Here is a 16,886-nt window from a genome sequence, read left to right as displayed (position 1 = left end):
GTTTCTAGTTGTATTTTGTTTGGGAGGTTTGGGAAGCAAGATTATGATCAGGCCAGCTAATCTGAACCAATCAATATTACATCCTGGTTAAGGCAGCAGGGACAGGCCTGCTGTCTGCCATATCTCATCTTAAGTGACAAGACCTCATTTTTGTTACTTAATAATAACTACCATTAATGGTCACCTAGAGGTGATGTTCTTGAATTGGTGCTTATTCGCCCATAGACACTTATAGATTTTTAATGTATCTTTTTCTTCTGTCACCTGCAGATTCAGCTCAATTGGGAGCAGCTTTTCACGTTAAAATGAATGCTGTACAACCTTGTGCCAAATGTTTGTTCTGAGGTGTTATCTTATATAAGGGCTGCATAGGTTAAAGCATTAAAATATAGCAGTTGTTTGTCTATTCAGGGAATGGCATTGTGAGGTTTAGAAGAAGGTAATACGTTTTGGGGTGTGATATCTTACAGTATATTCAGATCTGAATATACATTTGTTTGTATGTGGCCTTGGCTTGGTGAGACTTTTTAAATGTGTAAATATTCTATATTTGTTTACTCTGATGCTTGCTGCTTTTTGCTTTCCTTGTGTTTTTTCATATGCAGAACTCAGTGTGCAGTGTGTACTTCCAAGATAGAAAAACATGGCATAAATTCTCTCCTCAGCTTTTCTGTAAATATTGTTTAGCTACCAAACAATATTAATAATCCTCAGAATAGTTTTATTATGTTTCCAAAAATAAACTGTACTTTCTGCTCTCAGAAGCCTCATACAGTGGTTATTATTTTATGTAGTTTGTATTTTAACAGCCCTTCCTCGGTTAAAGGGACAGTTCACCCAAAAATTCAACATTTACTCACTGTCATGTCATTTCAAACCTGTATGACTTTCTTTCTTCTGCAGAACACAAAAGAAGATATTTTGAAGAATGTTGGTAACCGAACAACTGCGGTACCCATTCACTTCTATTGTGTAGACAAAAACCAATGCAAGTCAATGGGTACCACTGTTGTTCGGTTACCAACATTCTTCAAAATATTTTCTTTTGTGTGGAAATGATGACAGAATTTTCATTTTTGGGGGAACTATCCCTGTAATGGACAAAAACAGACCACCAAGTCTTCCTTTGTTGATCTCAGTTTTGATTTTGACAACTAATACAATGTATAAATAGCTGTTCTTCACCGTTACTTCCTTACATTAGAATTTATTGGATATTAAGTTCGTTTGTACTTTGACCTGGTCATATTGACATTTTGTAAATTAAACATTATTAAGTGCCTACCTGTCATGACAGAATTCCAATTGTGCTACTGTATAAGTAAAACTGGTATTGAGTGTGGAAGTAATTTCGATTGAGTTGTCAGATGTGATTTTGCTGTATAGTGTTTCTGTACAGGAGATGAAAAAATGCAAAGGGAATGTTGGTGGAATTATTTTTGAATTATTTCCTTCTTTTTCCCCTCAAAGACTTCAAACAGCTCTTTTTGGCAGTTTCCGCTCCTGGTTACATATTTTCATACTGAAATTAACTTCAGTTGAAAATTCAATTTCCACAGCTGACCGCAGAAATATGCGTGTGGTCTGTGAAGTTGTAGGTTTTTCCTTCAAGGTATCATTAAAACTGTTAACCTAGTTATGTAACTTTTGCTTTCGCAACAGAATAATGGTGAATTGTATATAATTTTCGCTCCAAACTATACACCCTAGCTCACACAGGTTTACTAAGAGTCTGTGACTGATTAGAACTGCCTCAAGTGAATTTAATGGTGCGTTTTGGAGTCTTAAGACATCAGATGTGTTTAATGGTTGTTTCATGCTGGGAATAAATGTGACCCTGGATCACAAAACCAGTCTTAAGTAGCACGGGAACATTTTTAGTAAAAGACAAAAATACATTGTGTGGGTCAAAATTATCGATTTTTCTTTTATGCCAAAAATCATTAGGATATTAAGTAAAGATCATGTTCCATGAAGATATTTTGTAAATTTCCTACCTTAAATATATAAAAACTTTATTTTTGTGAGTGGATGGTCTGCCACAGTGCCCCTGATTAACAACTTCAAAGGCAATTTTCTCAATATTTTGATTTTTTTGCGCTCTCAGATTCCAGAGTTTTAAACGGTTGTATCTCAGCCAGATATTGTCCTTTTCTAACAACTCATATATCTATAGAAAGTTTATTTATTCAGCTTTCAGATTATGTAAAAATCTCAATTTTGAAAAATTGACCCATAAGACTGGTTTTGTTGTCCAGGGTCACAAATAGGGTATATGCACACAGGACGATGACGTGCTTCCGCCTAAATCGCTTTCAGCTAGGTCACTTTCGCTCACATAGCACTAAGGGGATTTATAATTAGTGATAACGATGTGTTAAAGGGGTGCTGCAACGGTGTGTCATGCATTCTGACTTCTTTACAATGTTAAACGTGCTGTCTTCTCATGCTTAACATGGTCAACTTGTCAAAAAACGTGTTGGGCGTATTATGTAGTATTTCTGTGCTCGATACACTCCCCCAGTGATCGTACAGGTTTCGGAAAGTTTTTTTTCGAACATATAAAACGTAACATATTTCGTAACAATTTTTTTTAGTCCCTTATTGGACAATTCTCCCGGAAAAGCACGCGGCACGCCCACGCGGCAGCAAGGAGAGCAGGAGAAGGAGCATGCGCACACGTCACTTTCACTTGTGTGCAGGAGAGAGAGAGAGCATACGTTCGCGAAGTTCAGGTGTTTGTTCTCTGCATTTGGGTGATGAATGTTATATAAACGGTGGATATAACGCTGGATTTGGAGATATTTGAAACTGATATATGGAGCCGTCCCAGCGCTAAAAGATGCTGTGAGTGAAACTGATGTCTGTGTTTTGTTGGCAATGGGTGCGCACGTGCTTTAGTTCAGCCTACCCCTCCCCCCCGCACGCGCAGTATGCTTTCTGAAAAAAATCGTACAGCTGTATCTATCTTTTATAAATGTGATCAAACTAAATACTCTTCGAAGATACGAAGTATGCAATACTACTCTATAGGTACTCAAGATTAATATGAGATTGGCAGAAACCGCATGCGTTACGGCCCCTTTAAGTAAGAAAAAGTTCAGATTTCGCCGTACCAACAGCACTATGGGTGAGCATTGTTAAGTGCCTCTGTGATCGTGCCTCTAGTAAGTGCAAAAGTTGACTTTTCTTTTTTTCATATTTGTTGATGTACCTTGAAACGAATAGCCTGAAGCGCTTCTCCTTTTTGGTTATCGACGTATACGTGTTTGAATAATTAGACTCACGTTGTTGATCGTAATCCTATGTGCATCCTGAAGCGAAACGCCATTGTTCCCTATGACGCCGGATGTAACAGAGCTGGCAGAGATTTTAGTTGAAGATTAGCAGAGATTTTTAACCCTAACCTAACGCCATCGCTCCGTGTGCATAAACCCCATTGATGTGACTACAATAACATAGTTTCTCTTTAGCTTGTTGGAATTTGTTCTCTGCCCAGAAGAAAATTCCAGTGGGGGAAGCTATTGTGTGAAATCTGGGCCAGAGTTCTCGCTTACCATTGAAAGGATTATCTATCCCTCATCACATCTCAGCTCTGCTAATACCCACAGATCTGATTTGACACATTGATAATATCAGCACTGAAATGGGACCAGATGAAACTATGCCCCCCACCACCCCACTCTTCCTGCAGTATCTGTCTGGACCGCGAGCAGATTCCGTCTGATGCGTTGCCAGAAGAAATAGAAGCATCCACCTCCACATTAAGCATGCATTTAGCTCAGGTCAGGAGCATTTCATAAAGACTTGGCAGAGCTATGACTCTTCACCAGACCAAATCAGTTAGCTGAAAGCCCAGAGCAAAGCTCTAAACAATTTTCTTTATCTCCGTCTGGGTTTTCTTCCCCCTTTCCGTTTTTATCAGAGCAATGCAACATATTTTTGATCAGATAATGTTGTTTTGGAAATGACAAACGCATTCAGCCTTGAAAATTGTTTTATGTGGCGTAACATAATTGTGGACGAAAACAATAGTTTTCTTGGCTATTGAGAATGCGCTAGAGCCCCCGTGGGAGGACGGAACGATAACGGAGCTGGCGTTCACGGTATATATTTGTTATTGTAAGGGCCGCACAAACGGTAAGGAGGGAATAGCGGAAATGTGCTCTGACCTGCTCAACCATACGCCTTGAGCAGACGTGACAGAAACAGGAGGGAAGGGTCTGTCTGCGGTGCATTCGTATTCTCAGTCGTGGCTTGGTGGCTATTAGTTTTGTTGACTGGCTCCCTTTTGGGCATGTGCAGTAAATTGAGCAAGGTGACACATTTTGTTCACGTTCTCCTTAGTGTCAGCCACAACCCTTACCATCTGGAGCTGCTTTTGCAATATCTTCATCCGGCTAAAATAACTGAACAACACGAAAAGGTTTATATTAAATCAATATGCAGTAATATTTTGCTTTTTAATTAAGGTATTTTTTATCGTACTGAATTTCAAAGACTATTAAAACAAGCATAAAATAAATAATTTTCCAACAACATATTAACAGCTAATAAATCAATTTGCATTAGATTGGATTGGATTTAATATGCTTAACCATAACGTTGCAATATATCATAATTAAGGTAATTGTTTTACACCGCTAACCTTTTCGCAACACTAAAAGGCCTTTTTAGGCATCATATGACGTGTTTATTGTTCACATAACATGTCGCATGCGTGATGCAGATATTAGCAAGTTCCTACGTGCCAATTGCCAGCATTACCTTTATGATTGGTTGCAGTTATATTATTACTCAGTGCATTAATGCCTTGATATAAAAGCCCACTGCTGAATTTAATGCCTCTGTCAATATCATTAAAATGTTTTCCACCATTCCAATTTTAATTCATTATTCCCGGGCCATGATTTCACTGCTCCGCCGCCATCCATGAATCTCCTATTTACACAGAGTCTGTACTTTATAGCCTGCTGATGACTTTACGACAGACCCTTGTGAGACAAGACGTTATGCAGAGACAGGTCATGAACATCGACTTGGAATGGATTCGCCAACAAGCCACTAAATGTACAAACAGAGAGTGTGAAGGAAGATGGATGTGCTCTTTGTTAACATTGCTGCCAGTTTCGTAGGTCTAAAGGTGCAGGTGCTAAACAGAAAGCATTTGAATAATGAGCTATTCCTTCCATTAAAACAAAAGTAGTTTGAATTCAAAGGAAACAAATTACACTGCGAGCTGCATTTTGATCTGCACGCAAACAAACCTTTTCTCATTTTCTCAAGTCCCATTAACTGGAATTTCTGTATGTTGGCTGCTCGTGTGGAAACCTCAGCCATCAGTGATGTTTATTAACTTGCAAAAATGCCAAAACTTTTTTTGCTTAAACACATTGCCCCTGTAATGAACTCTTTAGAACGGCATGACAGCGTACAGAATAATGACCTTCGCTAGCACTCAAACCGTGCTTCATTTCAGCCAGTGTTGTCCTTGTTAGCAAAAGGCTCACTTGGAAGGGCACTAACAAGCCTTCCAAGTTATTCATAGGGGTTATTCGTAGTATTCATTCAATAAACTTGCACGCCACCGTGATAATATGAAAGCGGTGGGGTGTAAAGGTGAGCGGACCTCATAAGCTTAAACAGAAGACACACTCTAGGGGCCTTTCTAATGGAACCCTTCTCTTTGCTTTCAAACTCATTACCTTTCTCTGCAATAAAGAAATGCATAATTGCTTAATGAAATGGATAAACGAAACAACAGCACCGTAAAGAGGCCCTGACTTGAATATAACCGATGGCATCCCACCATCACGCACCTTGTTGTGTGCTTCTTCATTACAGTAGCAAAGCTGTAGAGAGATTGAAGGAGGGTGTTGAACGCCTGTAGATACAATTTGGGTTGCTTATCCATGCAAAATTGGCGGTTGTGCTGAGCTTTGCTTCGATTTTCATTTACATCCAATTATAAAGATACAAGAACAGGCACATCTGTGCTACACACGGTATTGACAGAAGGTAAGAAATCATCAGCAGAAAGACATTTATTTATGATTTGAATGTACTTTTTTGGTTAAAGCTCACAGGCCTGTTCAATGTTCTGAGAAATCTACAATTTGTAATCGTTTGTAAGGTTTTTATTTGAGTGTTATTGAGCTGCTGCCTCAGCCAATAGGATCAGTCTTGTCTCAATTATAGGAGAGGGGTTTGTGGCAGGAGAGGCGATACTGAAGGTGTGTTTGGGAAACTTTTTTAAGGTTCCATTTGAAATTTCTTCGGGTGATTTACTAACAAGGCACACATAAAAACACACAGGCGCAATATCTGATTCCCAACACAATCAACCAAGCGCAGCACAAATTAGCACAGGGTTTATGCTTTTTTTTGGCATTAAATAAATCCGAAATACCAGTACAATGACAAGCGCCAACCTTAGTAAATTGCATTGCGTGATTAATTTAAATATTCTCCTCCCATAATTTTTGCGTCTGAAGAGGAAACTCCTACAAATGCATATGCAATAAGGTCCGTCGCAAAAACAGCTTTGTCCACACATTTTCAGCGCTAATTTTCACAGCGTGTATATATACCCACAGTAGTTTTTTTTACGTCAGAAAAGGCATTTGCACTTTAACCTTTAACACTATATTTTTTACTTTTTAGAAGGTTGAAAAGAAGGATAATTTAACAATTTAACACTGGATTCAATACAAAAAATACAAAAAATACAAAAATAGATAAAGTATGAATGCAGACAATCCTTGCTAAATGGAATGCCAACAATAATTGTTTTATCTCGATTTTGTTTGCATAATTGTTGGAAGCCAAAATTTAAATTGAAAATCGATTATGATTAATTGCACAGCCCTAATTCATTGATAACTATACCAATAAATTTAGTCCAAATTTAAGAGAATAGCAGTTCCACACCACAACAATACTACCATAATAACACAGAGGAACGATAGCTATTCATATTTAAAGGGCTCACGCATTTAACTTTAGACATTTTTTTTTCCATTTGTGTGGATGTTAATACAGTTATTGTTATAATTATCTTTATTTGTATCATTGTTGGTGTAAATGGGGCTTTAGTTTACGCAGTGGAATTAAATAACCATAAACTAGTCACAACTTGACGTAGGGTGTCTATCCGTTCATCGATGTTACTTTAAAATATTGAATATTTGTTCATGTAACATTACAGATACAAGTTTGACCTGTGTGAGACCTTGACAGTGATCCAGACGTAACCTTATAAGGCTTATTAAACATTTACCATTATGACGGAGAAACACTTCCAGATTCTATCAACGGCAATTTGGCAGGAAATGAGGAAGGGTGTGAAAGAGAGAAAGTTAAAGATGAAGTGAGAGAGTAAAGAGTTTAGCAGCATGTCCCCTGTGCTCCTCTCAATATTAAATCAGAAGTGTTTCATTTCTGTGCCACTAGCATCACCAAACACATTACCAACAATAATGACCATCTTCACACCGATAGTCCCGCCCCCAAACTCACTGGTCCGTGACACGTGACACAGTTACACTGTCTTGACCAAATTAAATACTTTACTGCAGGCCATGTAGACATTAAAATTAAACACTTGTGTAAAAAGGCCAAAAGCCAGAAACTTTCTGTACACCCTTTTTTCCTTCTGCTCTTTAAAACAACCTGAAAATCAATTTTAAAATCAATTTTAGCTCTCATCGGGTTTCATTAATTCAACGCAATACAATACTTGTTTTTGATGGGGTTTGCTGTAGGTTGTTTCCTTGTATAGTGGTTACAGGCAACATTTATTTTGTCAGTTAGATGTTTTGTTTCGCCAGGAACACATTTACCTTAATTTTACACAGTTGTTTTGGCACAAACCCAAGTGACAGTGTAGAGATTGATTACAGCTCAGCTTTTTCTTATTATGTGTATGACACATGCTTAGGTGCCCCTTTATTAATCTCTGCCATTCAACTGTATTCAGTTTACAATGACTGACTCCTTTTTTTTCAAGAGAGTAAGGCCCAATCCCAATTCTACCCCTTTTCCCTACACTTTCCCCTACCCCTCCGTTTGGCGCGTTCACGTGAAGGGGTAGGGGTGTCTCAATTCTCTTTTGGTTGGAGGGGTAAGGGGAAGGGCCAGATAGCCCTTCAAACTAATATTTTAAAGGGCTAAGAGAAATTTCCAACATGGCTGCTCACTCGAGCAAGCAGACCCATAAATGTAAGTAATTTTTTGCCATTAATAAGGATTTTTATGACAATTTTTTGATGTATGTTACATTCAATCTTGTGTTTGTATTTACGGTGATGTTCTTTTAACGTTTGCAAAAAAATCGCTAAAGTTTGCTAGCGGACAGCACTGCTTGCACAATATTAGAAAATATATTTTTATGTCATATACCCGGTGCATCGGCGCATGTCCTCTGACGTAACGTTAAGAGCTAGCAACGACGTATGATGAAGTATACCAGTGTAGTAGTGGTCTCCCATTTCTTAGCGGAAAATTTATAACCCTTCCTCTTGCCACTTTGTTTCAAGGGGCGAGTGGTAGGCGAAGGGGTAGAAAACACAATATTTCGATATAAAGCAAAGCTTTTTGTATCAAAACATTCTGACATAGACATTAGGGAAAAGCTGGTTCCTTCTTTGCTGCTGTAAACGTTTCCAGTAGATGTCAGAACATGGCTGGAGGGATTTGCTTCTATTCAGACACAAGGATCAGTGAGGTCAGCTCTGATGTTTGGTGATGGGGTCAGGCTCGCAGTTGGAGTACCAATTCATTCCAAAGGTGTTGAGATCTGGGCTTTGTTCAGGCCAGTCAGGTTCTTCCACACCAGACTCCGTGAAACATTTCTTTTTGGATGTCGCTTTGTGTACAGGAGCATTAGCACACATGAACAAAAACGGTACGGAACAACTGTTATATACCTGATGCATGTGTTTATAATGGTCACAGAGTGTATATTACTCTATTATCTCTACAGTAGACAGACAAATTGATTTTCTAGCCCTGATTCATTTCATACCATTCCCTCTTTTTAAAATCTTGTTTCTTGATATTAAGTAAATGAGTTGCAAAACACAATCCATATCCCATGCTTTTAGCATACTTCAAACATGTGCACGCTCAATATCTCCCACCCCCAAAAGAGTCTCTGTTAGGTACAGGATGAGCTAAAATGCATCTGCCGTTTAACATTGTAGGATCTAGGGTCACTGTAATTACCCCTGAGAATATTGATTCCTCAAAGCTTATCTCACGCTCAAGGATAGATGCACAAGTTCACCATCTTTCTTTAATGGAGGTGAGAGACAGTGTGTCAAATTCGGTTTGACATAGATACGATTCGTCAGTTTGTAAATGCACCACTTAAAGAAAAGTGAAAACCTCTGGTGTAGGTTATTGCCATTCATACACTAGAAAAGAAGATTAAAATTGCAATTGCTTGTTTCCTTGAGACAAATGCACAGTATAGACTAGCCTTTTCAAAGAGCAAAATTAGCCTGGCACACCAATTATCGTTTCGTTTCACTTTTTCAGGGCATCAACAATCTGAGCATGCATGGACGCTGGTTAACATGTTTTACTTATTTGCATGAGATTCAGCCTTGTTCAGTTACCCGATGTAATGAAATACATGTCACTGAATGTAATAAGCGTAGGCTACCACGCAAATTTGCTATGTAGTATGTAGTACTTAAGCAAAAATATTGGATCTTTTTTTTCATCCAGGCTCCACTATTAGTGCACATCTTAAAAATGTCATTAAAATATTTAATTGATACCAGCTGGTGCACATTTTAGCTTTACAAAAAAATACAGTTTAAAAGTAGAAACATAAAATAAATTAAAAAAACCCATAAAAAGGCAATTAAAAAGTGAATAAATATTAAAATATTAATATAATGTTTAATATTAAATATTTAAATAGAATACATTTTACAGAAAAAAGTATATATTATTTTTTTCTTATATATTTTTAATTATAAGATATATAGGAAAAGATATTTGGCATTAAAGGGACAGTTAACCAAAGAATGGAAATTCTGTAATAACTTCGCTTTATAAAATTAAGTTTGAACCACTGGAGTCACGTGGACTATTTTAAGGATGTCTTAATTTGCGTTCTAAAATAAACGTAGGTCTTGTCGGTATGACTTGAGGGTGACTAAGAATTTTTATTTTCTGGTGAACTATTATTTCAAACAACACAAGTAACTGTAAAAAATTGCTCAAAGGATTCTAATATTCATTCATTACTAATTTTCCAATCTTCTTTTTTTATTCATAATTTTTAGATTCATAGTGTTTCTATAGTTACTCAGCAGATGCGAAATGGGCACATATCTATACAGTACATGAATACATTTACATTGCATATATTTTTCCCTGTGCTTTATGAGAGATCCACCCAGACAAATTGATCTTACGCAGCATTCCTTTTAACGTACCAAATGATAGAAATAATCTCACTTCTGCATTTTATTCCAATGTGAAAATCATCAGACTGTGGCATTCTCGTCAAAGCAGCGATTAGATAATAGGTACTTTTTGAAGCTGCTATCTGAGGATATGGGGCTGAAATGATGTTGCAGATGGACTAACAACAGCTCTGCACAGAATATAAATTGGACATTAAACTAAGACTGACTGCAGTGCTTTTGATTAGTCTGGCATTTCGAAACATCTGCAAGGACACGCCTCCCTTTTGCTTTGTCAGTCACCACACAGCGCTTTTGAAGAAGACACACCTTTTACTGAAGGACTTTCAAGAACATGCTTTGTAATTTGTCTGTTGTTTGAAGTGGCGTCTTCCAGTAAAACAAGCCCTTATCGCAGTGTTTCCATTTGATGTTGCACTACAAAGTGCCAGTTTCATAGACGAGTACTACTTTAAAAACAAAGACCAGCTACTATCAACTAAGCTATTCAGATTGCATCCTAATGGCTTCAAGGTTAATTTGTCGTCATTGTGTTTAATTAAGTAGAAAAATGCTCAGTACAGTGTTGCATAATGGGGTTTGTGTTGTGAAAAAATGTAGGAAAGTCAGCATGCTGGAAATGTGTGTTTTTATCAAAGTGAGATCTTACTCTGTTTGTGCTTACGGACAAGTTTCTGCAAAACAGATGCAAATATTTCGATTTCAGAATTCACCCATAAATAAAAAATAAGCCCTATGTTGTTCTGAAATCGTACAACTGACCATTTTGCATGTATCAAGACAGGAGGATTGAAGAGAATAGTGTTGGTCGTTCCTTTGTTTATGTACTGTCCCTGTTCAAATAAACCACTGAATAAATAAATAAGAAGGTCATATAAGTTTGAAGTTAAAAGTGACATGAGGGCACGTTATTTGTTGTTGAACTAATCCTACATGTTCAGAGAGACTTTTATTTATTCTGGTTTAATTTGTTTATTGTGAATGTTTTTAAAGCTTATATCCTGACTCTCTTTTTCTCTTTCTCTTTTGCTCCCTTGGTTTGACGCTGCTTTTCTGCCAACCTCTGAAAACAGGTAAGATTTTACTCGCATGCTACTTCTCCCACTCCCTGTTAAGATTAAATCAGTGCCATGTACCGTGGTAAACCAGCCTGCTTTGCGATATTTAAGTGGTTTGTCAGAGGCCAAAAAGTAAAGGAAGCCATCAGTGTATTCTGTTGAGCTCCAGACTGCTGATTCATTTCTTGTACTCAAACTTGCCTCGTCAGCTCGCCGAGACGTACGATGGCCATAAGAATCGCACATTTCATTTATGTCAGTGAAATCGCTGGGGAATTTTATGTGCCGCTGTTATTCTGACCATTGGCACCACAGGAGCGACCCTATAAAAACACCCGGCAGGTTAACTTGCTGCCACGCGTTATAGCGTCCACATAATTTGAGCGGAGGTAGAAAAGTCTTGCTGTGTTCAGAGGGGCATTCTATCGTCTGGTGGTATGCAGGGATGCAGTCGTGTCGGAGCAGATGGATAAGTACAGGATGGTGGAGGGGGGGTGGATGTGAGTCAACAGCTGAGCGTGAGCGAGTGGGATTCATCAACAGAGAGCGTGCAGAAAGGATTTGACAACTTCTTCGACTTTACATCAGTCAATAGCGGTGGTCTTATCACTCATAAGTTGAGACTGCTCAGTATGCATCACAGCTGTATTTATACTTCAGGTAAAATGTATGTAATTCGGTATGCTTTCCCGTGCCGAATGGATGTTTAATTGCTTTGCAAAGGTATTTGAAGTAGCTGTCAATGGATTTGATTTGAAAACCACTGAGGACCCATACACATTTTTTAGATTTTGTTTTTTTACCCACATGGGTTTGTTTATATAGTGGGGTTCTCGTACCTTACATGAATTACTTTTTGCTGTTTTACTTCCAATCACTACGCACTGGTTAACTGGCCAATCACAGCACACCACGCTTTTCAGAGCGATGGGCTTTGTAAAAAATCTGTGCATTTCAGAGAGGCGGGGCAAAGCGGAGATACAAACATGCACAGTATGTGGAAAATAGAGTGTTTTTTAACCTTAAATCGTGTATACACATTGCATTACATCTTAAACAAACGATAATATTCGTTTTAGCCGTGTCAAATGACCCCTTTCAATTATCCCAGTAGATGGTTTATATTTCATCCAAAAAGGGTTAAAACAACCCAACCCAACGGTTGGTTGAAAATAACCCATCATGTTTTGGAGTGTAGTATAATGTATTTAGTCTTATACTTTATATTGTTTTTTTTGTGTGATCTGCATAATCACCGACTGCTGTGTGCGTCATAGCTTCAGCTCTTGCAAACTTCAACAATGCTAATTGTTTAGCAGCACCTCCCAGTTGGATACGTCGAGCTAATGGTGAATTCTAAAGAAAGGCTAGCAAAGAGCATCCCTGGGCTGTTGGCTGAATGAACAATGCACACTTTGAATACACACTGTCATTTGTTTCCTTCAAAAACCCTTCTCCCCCCCCCCCCCCCCGACTCCTTTGTGATTAAATGCTTGTGAAGTTTAGAGAGGCAAAAATGATGTTGCTAATCAAGAGTATAGTTTCAGAGTCAAATCCCACCACACTTAAAAGAGCTCACTGCCAAGGACATAGAGAGAGTGAGAGAGACATTAAAGTAGAAACATTTCACTTGAGAAAAGCCAGTATAGCTCTTTGCATTTTTGTGTCAGATAGAATTTCAGTGTAGTATTTTCTGTGTTGAGGTTATCAGGACCTCATGGGGCATGTGGCCAACATTAAGTCCATCTCATTTAAAGCTGCTAAAAGACATATCTGTAGAATATAGCAACGTTAGGGAGGCATTGCTCCCTTGAGCCCTTGCTAGCTGTCACTCAGAGTATTTTTGAACTGTTTGTGTTCTCAGTGGAGACTGTACCGAGAACGCAGTAAAACGTTATAGGGTTTTTTCAGTAATGCTACATGTAGGCCAGTCGTGTACGTCTTAGGATCCTTCTGCCTTCAGATACAGCTAAGATGCAAAGTTCTGTCATTTATTTACCCTCATGTTGTTCCAAAACATGTGTGCTGTTTTTTTAAAGAATTGTTAAAAACTCTACTATACTATATACTGTACATAGTATACATAAGATGAAATATAACATGAAGTTATATGACATGAAGTATACATATACTGTACATATCATATACATTTTTCATAATGACCACAAGCTGTCAAGCTCTAAAAAGTACCCGAATTTTTTTTAAAGGAACGTAACGGTAGCTCCTATGACCTCAGTGTTGTTTCGAGTCATGTGATATCGGGAAATTTGATTATGAGACAGACACTGCCAATGGTGTTAAATGTTATTGATGTACACACCATTGGTGACGTACCTGGCCCGAGAGCTGCAATATAGGTGAAGATTTCAATTTGTTGTGAATAGAAATGTCAGATTACAAATTTATGAAAGTTCATTTATTGTTCCATCAATGTGCATTACATCATACTAAGAATAACTGCAATATAGAGCTCCGCAGTCACATGACCTATTCTGTTTACACCTCCATACTGGCAAGGGCGTGACAGCCTGGAGCGAATATGAAATGAATGGCGCCAGCAAACAGTGAACTCTGTTTCAAGGCAACAGAGTTCACTGCGCACTTTATTTCAAAAGACATAGACCTGTGCATAGCGAAACTTAATAGATTAAACATAACAGATCCCTATAATGCCGCCGGGGGGCTTTTAACGTGTATCAATAAAGAAACGGATAGCTTTTCTGACCTGCAGGATCCTAATATCTACCTCATCAACTTTTCATCGTCCTACTCCCGAGACTCTTTAAAAGCCTGGAGTGGAAAATTTGACGTGAATTTTGTAATGGATATTCAACTTTGGAGTCTGCCGGCTTTAACTTGCTTTGTCGTCATTGGAAGGGTAAGTCACCTGTGTTGTTAGCTAACATAATCGACCCTAGCTGTCCTTGTTTGTAGCCAGCATAGCTATATCACTGATCTTGCAGGTTAACCATTCCCAAAAAACGAAATGACCCTCTTTTGAAGCCATGGGTGATGGTCAGAAACGATGGATATATGCATTATAATACCATATATTCTGTGTCAGTATTCATGTATGTACAGCTGCTTAGCAACAATACAAAATTGTGAAAGCGCTATATAATCAAAATGAAATTGAATTCAATTATGCTTTATTTAGTGCTTTTTAGATCTTGATATCTCGTGGTCATTTCAAACTGATGGTTTGTTGTTTACAGAAAAGAAAAGTAGGCTATACACAGAAAACAAATAACAGCATAAATCTTTGTATTAATACATTAAAGTTGTCAAAATAACACCTTTTGTATTTTTGTGGGTGAACCATTGCTTTAATTTGATTTATTTATGTTGTACCCCCGCTATTGAGCGATGCCTTTGCTCACCCATCCATACCTCATCTGTGTGAGACAACAACAACAAAACCCACTAGCTCCCTATGGGATGTAGACTAGCTCTCCCCAGCTCTTCTGCTGCCTGTCAGGTGCATCCAGATGTGTTCCGGCTACGTGTGCCCGTTTCCCAGCTGGGTGCCGTGCAGTCTGTGAGATGTGGTTTCCTGGCAACACACATCCGAGAGGTTTGCGCGGTCCACAGTGAGAGACAGTGGAAGTGAGGGCGCCTTTACTGTGCTCTCATGTGATGTTAATGGAGAAAGCTATCTAAGCTGAGGAAAGGCCTCGACGACACACCGCATTTACCTCGGCTGAGCCCCCTGTGGTCTGGCGCTTCCACGCAAACGCCCTTAGACTTGATGAAAGCAGAAATGTTTAACATGTGAGAGAGCTAACACAAATAGTCCGGAACGTGAGCTTGTTTTTTGTGTCTTTTATCACTGAGGCACTGAGCATTGCGTGGTGAACTGGTTAATGCGATCATTTTAAAGACAGACCGGTGAACGGGCGCCCTCCAGCACTCATGTGAGCTTTGAAAGAAGTCAGTGAGGCTATGTTAGTTAGCTCCAATTCATTCCTTTATAAAGTAACCATGACATAACAACTGATGTTGTTTACACCCCCAGCATACAGTACATTCATGGTCTTATTGTGTTTGATTCGTCTGTACATGTTTTTCCAAGGATAAAAATGCATGTCATAATGTGTCAGAGCATGTGCACCTCCTGCTGCGCCACTGACAATGTGAAAGTCTTCAGCATATGCTGTGACTGGTGTCATATGCTGTGACTGGTGTCATATGCTGTACATAAACCTTACGCACAGCCTAGGCTTTGCACGCGGTGGCATTTTTAGGCTAGAAGTCTTGTGGCACCAAGGACTCAATGGAAGGGATAAAGACTGATCTGTCTGGTTACTGATTTTTGCATGAGTGAAGCTGAAATGAGGGGCACCGTGAGGCTCCCCTGGGCATGTTTGATGTGCACATTCAAATTCAGATCTCTCGTGTCTGCTGAAATGAGTAAAAGAGGCTTCAATTCCAGAGTTTTGACAAGATGAGCAGAGGAATTGTATTTGCCCTTCAAGCAGCACTGATGCAAGAATAAGTTGTGAAGACAGATATTCTTTGTATTCGTTGCAACCTGTGCTCAAGGGTAGGTCTGCCCAGAACTGTGACTGCCGAAAAACATAGATTTACACAGAACTCCAGATGCTTCCCATTGCATGGTCATGTATTAAAAAACTAATATATGTTAATAAAAGATTATTGAAGTTAATCTGATAATGCTTTCAGCTCCCTGCATGGAATACGGTATTCCTAGCTCTGTTTAACGCGTTACAAATTTGTTTTACACACAGTCGAATTCCACTTTGGCATACTTGTGAGACTAGGGCTATCCGTTTACCTTAATCCAGATACATTTGAAAACAGAGTTTTCCTTTAAAAGCACTCCTCGTCCAAACTAGCATTGTTCAAGGATTTTTCCAAAAAGATGTCATACACAAAACGTCTGAAAACGCTTGCATCCATGTACTGAACATGAGTAAACGTTGTGACAATGTAGAGGAAATGCTTTTAAAGGTCTCCTCAGACGAGCTCTTTTAACAAGTTGGTATGATTTATTAGGGTCTTCATGAAATGTCTGGAACATATTTTGCTTAAAAACACTCAATGGCCATGTAAACAAAACCCTTCTTGCCTCGTCAAAAACAGCTATGCTCGCAGCAACCCGTTTTGGTGCATGTCTCTTTAAATGATAATGAGTTACAGCGAACCCCACCCCCCTTCTGTCCAGCGTGTCAACACAACACACGTGTAGTGGCAATGGTTTTGCTAAATGATATTTCCTGAATTCCTGTGCGGTTAGTTTCGTCTTAAACGTCTCAAATCATTCGTCCGGAGACAAAAAAATAAGTCACAGCAAACAGCGCATCCTATGCGCTTACGTTGTGCGTGTATGCTTACCTAAAATCCATGGAATCCACTGCAGATCTCA

At 38.7% G+C, this 16,886-nt stretch overlaps 1 protein-coding gene across 5 annotated transcripts in view; it reads left to right on the top strand.

Moving 5' to 3' along the window:
* Positions 1-16,886, top strand: part of grid2 (glutamate receptor, ionotropic, delta 2) — a 357,135-nt gene that overhangs the window by 130,433 nt on the left and 209,816 nt on the right. Inside the window, exon 1 of one of the 5 annotated variants that reach the window (XM_057357003.1) lies at positions 14,034-14,378. The exons of the other annotated variants lie outside the window; for them this stretch is intronic. The gene's annotated coding sequence lies outside the window, so the exon portion shown is untranslated. Of the gene's footprint in view, positions 1-14,033; positions 14,379-16,886 lie in introns of those variants that run through there. 5 annotated transcript variants of the gene reach the window in all.

Source organism: Triplophysa rosa, linkage group LG17 (assembly GCF_024868665.1).
Source record: "Triplophysa rosa linkage group LG17, Trosa_1v2, whole genome shotgun sequence".
NCBI lineage: Eukaryota > Metazoa > Chordata > Actinopteri > Cypriniformes > Nemacheilidae > Triplophysa > Triplophysa rosa.
This window is presented reverse-complemented; position numbering and strand designations above follow the sequence as displayed.